This window comes from Megascapheus bottae, chromosome 7 (assembly GCF_031878675.1).
Source record: "Megascapheus bottae isolate mThoBot1 chromosome 7, mThoBot2.hap1, whole genome shotgun sequence".
Classification (NCBI taxonomy): Eukaryota; Metazoa; Chordata; class Mammalia; order Rodentia; family Geomyidae; genus Megascapheus; species Megascapheus bottae.
In genome coordinates this window covers 19,011,378-19,020,013 of record NC_143515.1, presented here as the reverse complement: position 1 = coordinate 19,020,013, position 8,636 = coordinate 19,011,378, and the positions used below count along the sequence as shown (strand labels likewise).

The following is an 8,636-nucleotide window of genomic DNA, read 5'->3' as shown; positions in this document are numbered from 1 at the left end:
ATTGTAATTAATAAAAGGGTTACATGATATTTGCCAGATAGAGGGTGCATTAATTCACATACATTGATACCCTTTTACATATCTTGGTCCCCATTACCCTCCCGCCCATCTTGGTTTTCCCCCTCCCTATCCAATTTCAAATAATCAAATACAAATAAATCCAATATATCAGATAACAAATATAACAGATAACTGTAACAATATGAGATACCCAAGGGACAGCAAAAGAGATGAGAGATAACATAGTACATTAAGGATATTGACTATCTTAAGAATTATGTCTGAGCATAAAAGAATACAATGCTGTTTGCTCATTGGACTCAACTGCTGTCCCAGTGCTATAGATTTGAGTAAGAAACTACCTGCTTGTCTTGGCTAGTTGTAAAATCATTCCTTCAGGGTCAGAGTAAGAAATTATAGCAAAATCTTTGGGAGCATGGACCAGTGAGACCTGATGTTTGTAGAGCTGGCTAGAAACTTCAGATGAACTTTCTCTAGTTTGTTTATATAGTATAAGAATAATAATTGAACCTGTATTTGTGGAAACTGTACTCATGCTGTTCAGTTTAGAACTTATGATTTAGTCTTAGTGATCTATATTCAGTTGTATAGTACTGGTAATGTGAAGACACTTCTTTCTCCTCTACTATTTCTTTCTTCCTTTTCCTCTGCAGGATGAGGGCTCATTCAAAGGAGCATGATCCTAAGGGAGAAGCCAACAAGCACATGGCCACTTAGTTTTAAATACTTACAATGTATCCAGAATTAAAATGGATAAACTCTATTAAAGCATTTAAAAATAAAAATGTAATTCTAAATATCATTAAGAAATCTTATTCGGGCCGGGAGTTTGGCCTAGTGGTTAAAGTGCTTTCCTAGCATGCACGAAGACCCGGATTCAATTCCTTGGTACCACATACATAGAAAAAAGCCGGAAGTGGTGCTGAGGCTCAAGTGGTAGAGCTCTAGCCTTGAGAAAGTCCAAGGACAGTGCTCAGGCCCTGAGCTCAAGCCCAGGACCGGCAAAAAAAAAAAAGAAAAAAGAAATCTTATTCAAAACACAAAACACTATCTCATTCAAAACAATCATTTTCTTTCCATTTCCTTCTCTTCATACATTCTCTTCTCCCTTCTGTACTGGTGTTTATGCATGTGTGTACACGCATGTGTGTGTGTGTGTTTCTGTGTATGTGCATAGCTTGAAACTGGGGATTTCACTCAAGGAGTCATGCATGTTAGGCTTATATTTTACCACAGATCTACATGAAAATAAATATAACTTTGTCATTACACAGTTGATCTTAACTTTTATCTATTTTTATATTGTAAAGGACCAGAAATCTTTAAAATACAAATAAAATGTACACATACATACTGAAAATAAATTGTTGACAACCTAAAGGAGTGATAATGGCCAACACTTATATGCTATACTGGATATGGAATGTTTTCCCTATTCCAGTCATTAGCTGTCCTAAGCTGGGGAGATCGACACCTGTGAAACCCACATTGTTGGGTAAGGGCAAGAGCACAAGGATTTCAAGGCCAATCTGGGCTCAGAATGAGATTTAAAGTTCCAACATACAAAATACAAAACAATCTGAGTTCAGAGTGTGACTACCAAAATAGAGTGTGACCACAAACACAGAGTGTGACCACATTTCAATCTACAAAACAAGAAGAAAGGGTTGAAGTTTGTTGCTGTTCCATATAATATTAATTATGCTATCATAGTAGTAATGAGCAAAGCTATACCGAAGAAAAATGATTCTGCTTTTGTTTAAGAAAACCATTGTGAACTTTGCCATTTCTATACTAATAGAGTCCATAAAGAGCACATTTATTTCATTTATTTATTTTTTTATGTTTATTTTTTATTGTAATTAATTAAAGGGTTACACGATATTTGCCAGATAGAAGGTGCATTAATTCACATACATTAATACCCTTTCACATGTCTTGGTACCCATTACCCTCTCCCCACCCCCACACTTTGTTTTCCCCCCTTCCCTATCAAATTTCAAGTAACCAAATACAAATAAATTCACTATATCAGATAACAAAGTGAGATACTATATATGGTAAATAGCACATTTAAAATGTAAAAGTTCTATGGAAACTTTTTTGGAAGGAAATATCTTGGCAGTAGCCAATCAATACTTCAACATTTGGTAGTTTTCCTATATGCAAGAGGCCCCATTAAAACATTTCAAGCAAAGGAAGGACACAAGACCACTTGAGCTCTATTTGAAAAGCGAAAAGTATACCTCAGACAGAAATTAGGGAGGTGGATGCCGTCCTCATTTCACAACAGTGTGGCAAGTATGGAGCTAAAAGATGAAGGTGATCAATCACTAGGTTATACCCTGGATTACAATAGCTGCTATTGATCCACATGTCTGGTGGCCTCAGTGCTACCATGTGCAAGTGACACAGCAGCTATGCCTATCTGAGTTAGCTCTGGGCAGTTTGTGAGACAGGAGATCAGATGCTACCCTGACAGCGCTAGAATAGGAGACCTCATCTTTTATCCCACCCTCCCTGATGTTAGGCCCTAGAGTTCTTCAGGAATATTTTCTAAACCACGTTATTAACTTTCCAAATATATCTTAGTAGCCCATTTTTAAATATATTATGATGAATATTTTTAAAGAATTTCCACTTATCTATTACAATTTCATCTTGAATTCGGTGGCTCAATTATTGAGAGAAAGGATTGTTTTATGTTCCCTACAGAATCCATTCTGGTGATGGATGGAAAGGACCAACAAGATACAGTTAGGAAAAGCATCACAAGTAAAAGTGGAGATTGTAAACTACTGAGCTCTAATCTCTGAAACTATGAGTTGCAGTGTCACGGAAAGATGATTAGAAAGCAAACCAATTCCACAATAAATGAAAGTGCTGCTTATCTTACAACAAACAGTAAACTGTAGATCACAGTACTATATGTTGCAAGATTAGGCGTGTGTCTCCCTGTCCAGGAAAAGAAGTAGAGATTAGAGGAATATATAATCAGCAGAGAGAACTTGACAGAAACACTGCATCTTTCTTGAGACCCTGAGGTCAAATAATCTAACTGATCATGTTGAAACAGGAAGACAGAAGGGACCCATTTCTAGTCTACCATTATCAAGTTGCTACCCAAGCCTGCACTTCCATAGTTGTCAGACTTTTGTGTGAATCCGTGCTCCACTGTGGTTTCTTGTGCTTGAGTAGTGAGATGATTCCTCTGAATTCTGTCCTGATTACCTCCATCCTGCAGTAAGCTGTCACAGAGCTGTTCTGTATGCCACACTGCAGCAGACCAAGATGTTCCTCCCATAATTAGATAGCTTGTTTAGATCACCAGATTCTGTGATAAAGGAAAGTCAGAGTGCAGAAAGACAATAGGATTTTTCTAGTGGGATGTCATTTGGGTCTGTAATTCTGTCTGCTGTTTTCATATGAGGTGATGGTCTAGGTCTGGATTTGCATTATTCAATTAGTGTTCCATAAAATAGGAGCTCAGAACTTGGTTGGCACAGTTAAATGACTTTAGTGACTTTGGATACGTGCAGTCAACTCCAGACATCAGGTGCTCTGTAAATAATTCCTATTAAACTATATTTGTATCAGACACATTTTGGACTGTCCCCACCACCTCACTTTGTAGGCACAAAATTCTTTGTATTTTCCTCCAAAATTAATATAACTTGTCTAAAAATATGTATCATAATGTAGCTAGAAATGTCTTTAGAAGGAGAGCCAATTTGAGTCTCATATCTGCACTTCAGGAAAAAAAGACACCTTATAATGTATTTATAAGTGTGTCTTACAGAAGGACTGAGGCATGCAGGTCAGGACTAGAAAAATGAATGCTTGTCAGGCACTGGTAACTCTCACCTGTAACACTAGCTACTCAGGAGGCTGAGATCTGAGGATTGTGGCTCAAGGCCAGGCTTGAAAGTCTGTGAGACTCTTAACTCCAATTAACCTCCAGAAAAGCAAAAGTGGAGCTGCAGCTCAAGTGGTAGAGAGTTAGCTAACCTTTAGCAGAAGAGCTCAGTCACTGGCCCAGACCCAGAGTTCAAGCCCTCAGAGTGATCAGTGAATCAAAGTCTGAAAGTAAAGTGGAAAGCATACAACAAATGAGAAAAGTAAATTGTTCTCTGTGCAATTACTTTAGTGTAAACAGATTAATCTTCCCAATGAAATACATAGCACAAGAGGCTTAAAACTTGAGCAAGGCTACATTGGTTTACTACAATAGGTCTTTATGCCAAAGAACAGATCTCACTTTCTATGTAAAAATAAATTACAACAGTCTATGGAACTAGCAAAGAAAATATGAAGGGTTACACTCTTTTCAGAAAAAATATACTTGTGTCGAAAGCTGTTACAATATATAAAGAACATTATCTGTTAGTCCAAACCTCAATTCACTGAGATGATTTTTTACTAATGTGAAACAGATACTTTCTCATGAAAATGTGATAATCATGACCATATATGAACCTAACAGCAGAGGTCTAAAACATGAGCAGAAGAGAGGAATAGTTAACAATACCACAATAATAAGAAATCTCACTATTTAACTTCCAATAGTAAGTAGAACAAGTGGAAGCCTGTAATGAAAAGGACGTATTTTTTAATTCAGTTTTTTATTTTTTGATCAAGCATGGGGCTTGAACTCTGGGCCTGGGCGTTGTCCCTGAGCTCTCCATTTCAAGGCTACCACCCCAAGCCTTGAGCTACAGCCCTGCTTTCCATTTTCTAGTGATTAATTGAAAATAAAATTTTCACTTGCTAGTGTCCAGACTGCCTTTTAACCTCCATCCTCAGCTCTCAGTCTCCTGAATAACAAAGATTACTAGCGTGAGCCACAGCACCCAGCTTTATTCTAATTTGTATACTGAAAAAAAGTACATGTATAGAGCATTCCAGAGTAAAAGCAGAACACACTTTTTCCTTTTCTGGCAAGTACACATGGAACATTCTCTGTGATAAGCCACATCAGATTTTGGTAAGTATAATGAGAGGAAATGAAGTAGAAGAAAATTACAAACCAATGTTGGAATAAAAACTGAAAAGCTCACAAAACTGAGGACAAACCCTCTCACATTTATTTTCAAAATTTGACAACAAAGAAATCAAAAGTCCTATCACAAAATCTTATGACAAATTAAAATGCACACAACCCATGAACTTACTAAATGTAGCAAAAGCTGTAGTAGAAACAGAGTTTGTAGTTTTGAATGTCTATATAAACAAAGAACAAGTTTTGGAGCAGGTTTTGGTCTTGGAACAATGAGGCGTCCCTTACATCTTTAGAACAGGAGACTATGGCTTCAACCCCAGCCCTCCATTACACCCAACAATTTAGGGCTTTTCGTTTTTTTTCCTTTTTTCTGTGGGTCATGGGGCTTGAACTCGGCCTTGGTGCTGTTCCTGAGCTCTTTAGCTCAAGGCTACTGCCCTACCCTTGAGCCAAGTCCCATTTCCCATTTTCTAGAGGTTAATTGCAGATAAGAGTCGAGGTTCTTTTGTGCCTGGGCTGGCTTCCAAACTTGATCCTCAGATCCCAGCCTCCTGAGTAGCCACAGTGCCCAACTCTTAAGGAAGATTTTCCAAAAACACATTATTGTCCATCTCAAATAGATCACACTATCCTGCCCTTAACTGTCTTGTGACTATTGTCTTTTCCTAAATTGAATATTGATTAATAGTTTGTTTTTTATCCCACAACTAGATGTCTGAAATACTGAGAGGAAGCACCATTTGCTGATTCCTACAGAATCCTTCCTGGTGAGTAAGAAAACAGATCCAGCTTCTTAAGTAAGTGGAAAGATCCATTGTCAAGAGTTGCTGAGAATCAGTCTCTAAAATTCTGTGAGATGCAATGCCACAGAAAATCCATTAGATGTCAAACAAACCACCCTGTCAATAAGTGAGCTGTCTATATAGAAACAGTAGAGAATGATGGGGTGCTATTACCAACAAGGACTCATAGGTTTGATGAGAATTCTGGAAGAACCAGGCACACTTGGGATGCACAGGTGGCTTGCTGACCTTTGTGGAAAACCACTCTGTGCTAGGTGCTGAGACTGGAAACCTAGCCTTGCCTCTATCCCTGCTTCCTCTGTGTCCACACAGTTCATCTCCTAAGGACTGAAGTATGTCCTCCAATTTGGTATGTAGAAATCCTGCACCAAATCAGGGCGTACTTGGAGAAAGAGCTATAAGAAGAGAATGAAGTGGGGCCTGGAGTTTAGCCTAGTGGTAGAGTGCTTGCCTAGCATGCTCGAGGACCCGGGTTCAATTCTTTGGTACCACATACACAGAAAAAAGCCAGAAGTGGTGCTGTGGCTCAAGTGGTAGGGCTCCAAACTTGAGAAAGTCCAAGGACAGTGCTCAGGCCCTGAGTTCATGGCCCAGGACTGGCAAAAAAAAAGGGAATGAAGTGTACCTTAGGTCATTCTTAAGGAAGAACTTAGGCCATGTCCACACTGGGTGTGTATTTAATAGCTATGCTTCCTTGGACAGGAGAATGTCTGCATGTTTGGCTCACTGCCAAACATCGTATCACCCATATGAAATATTCAACCAGTGTGAGCATTTTGAGATGTCCATATTCTCTCTTAGGTACCAAAGGTCAGGCTTTCTGTTGGATGTGCAGGGGTTTTGGCCTGTCACTACAGAGCCAATAAACATGTGTGCTGCCTTAGGTGATAAAAGACTCTAGGAGAGCAGCTGTTTCCAGTGAGTTCAGGACCCAAAGCTTCTTTGCACTTGAGATGAAGATCCACTGTTTCTCCAGGGTTCCTTCTTCACTTTCTCCACGTCCATTTATGTCATTGTGTATGCTCAGGAACAGGAAGGATGAATGCTCCAGCAGCAGGAGCACAGGGTGGGTTTTGAACCTCGTGCTACTGAGGAGTGTTGAGTGGAAATTTTTTTGTGTAAGGAGCACTTATTTTAGCACCCCATCAATTTGTGAAAATGTAATGGCATATTACACGAGGAAGAAAAATTACATGTTCATGTGTTCAAAGTAGGAATACTTAGGTTATCACCAAGCTGCAGCCCCATCGGAAGTTCTTCAGTACCAGAAGCACATTATGGCTTTACCCATGATCATCGATTCTTTTGAATGTTCTATAATAATCTGACAAACACATACTTAGGAAGAAGAGTTACTATAGACCTTTTATTTTTTAACTGGAAATTCTCAGATGCTTATACATTTGTTTAGGAAAGACTGAAGCTTGAAAGTCTGGAAACCATAAAGATGTAGATCTTTATTTTTTGTAGCCAAGCTATATTGTCAATGCCTAGAAAAATAGAAATAAGTCAAAGTGAGGTTTATTTTCATCCAGTTTTCATGTTTTATATAGAAACTTTTCTTCCTTTAATTCCTCTCTCTTCTAAGAGTCATTAACATAGAATAAAAAATCAAGAAAATCAGAGTAGATCTTGAAGACAGCAAAAGTTTGTTCTACTCACCAGACAGACAGCACAGGCTAGCCCATGGTGATGGATTTGCATGTGCCCAAAGCACAGCCCACAGCCCTCAGACTTCATAATAGACTGCTCACTCCCTGTGGTGGAGTCAGTCCAGCAGTCAGCACACAGCATGGACATGAGGGCCCCTGCTCAGCTCCTGGGGCTCCTGCTGCTCTGGATCCCAGGTAAGAAAGAACCATGCTGAGAAATAACACAGATCAGTGTTATTCGTGATGCCTTACTCTTCACAGAAATCTTCTTAGAGGTTGATGGACAGTGTGGATGTTCGCTTTTATGTTTCTACACAGGGGTCAGGTGTGATATCCAGATGACCCAGTCTCCATCTTCCCTGGCTGCATCTCTAGGAGACAGAGTCACCATCACTTGCAGGGCCAGTGAGGACATTGGATATGCTTCAGCCTGGCACCAGCAACATCCAGCGAAAGCTCCTAAACCCCTGATCTATGGTGCAGATAATTTGGAAGCTGGAGTCCCAACAAGGTTCAGTGGCAGTGGATCTGGGACAGACTTCACTCTCACCATCAGCAGCCTGCAGCCTGAAGATGCTGCCACTTATTACTGTCAACAGGCTTTTGATGATCCTCCCACAGTGATACAAGTCATAACATAAACCACAAGGGAAGCAGAAGTGAGAGGCTACTCCTCATGCTTCTACTTGCAGGTTCTGTCCTAGAATCCCAGGACAGCTATCTTCTATGTCTCAGTCTCGGGAGTGAGTGTCCTGGGCTGAAAGTTGGAATATTAAAATTAGAGCCAAGACTACAAACATTGAAATGTACTGTATTTGTTTTTGCATCTTTTAACCTCTAACAGATATTGACACTGTGCACAGAGATACATCTAAGTTATTATGTCTAAATTTTGTTTTGTGATTTCAAAACATTTTATGCATAAATTCCATCAGCAATTAAAGACATTTTGCTACTTCATTGTTCTGCTTCACGCCTTTTGTGTTTTATTTTCCATTTTGGTTTTAGATTTTCTTATTGTATTTGGAGAGCTTCAGTATAATTTTAGGTAAAACTGGTGAGAGTGAACATTGCATTTCTTAATACAACTTGAGTGATAAAATGTTAAATACTTATTGTGAATTTGGCCTACTGATAGAGTGTTTGCCTGCAATGCACAAA

The 8,636-nt window shown here is 39.1% G+C and overlaps 1 pseudogene; it reads left to right on the top strand.

Moving 5' to 3' along the window:
- Positions 1-7,615: 7,615 nt before the first annotated feature.
- On the top strand, positions 7,616-8,116 carry LOC150060351 (immunoglobulin kappa variable 1D-13 pseudogene; annotated as a pseudogene).
- The last annotated feature ends 520 nt before the right edge of the window (positions 8,117-8,636 follow it).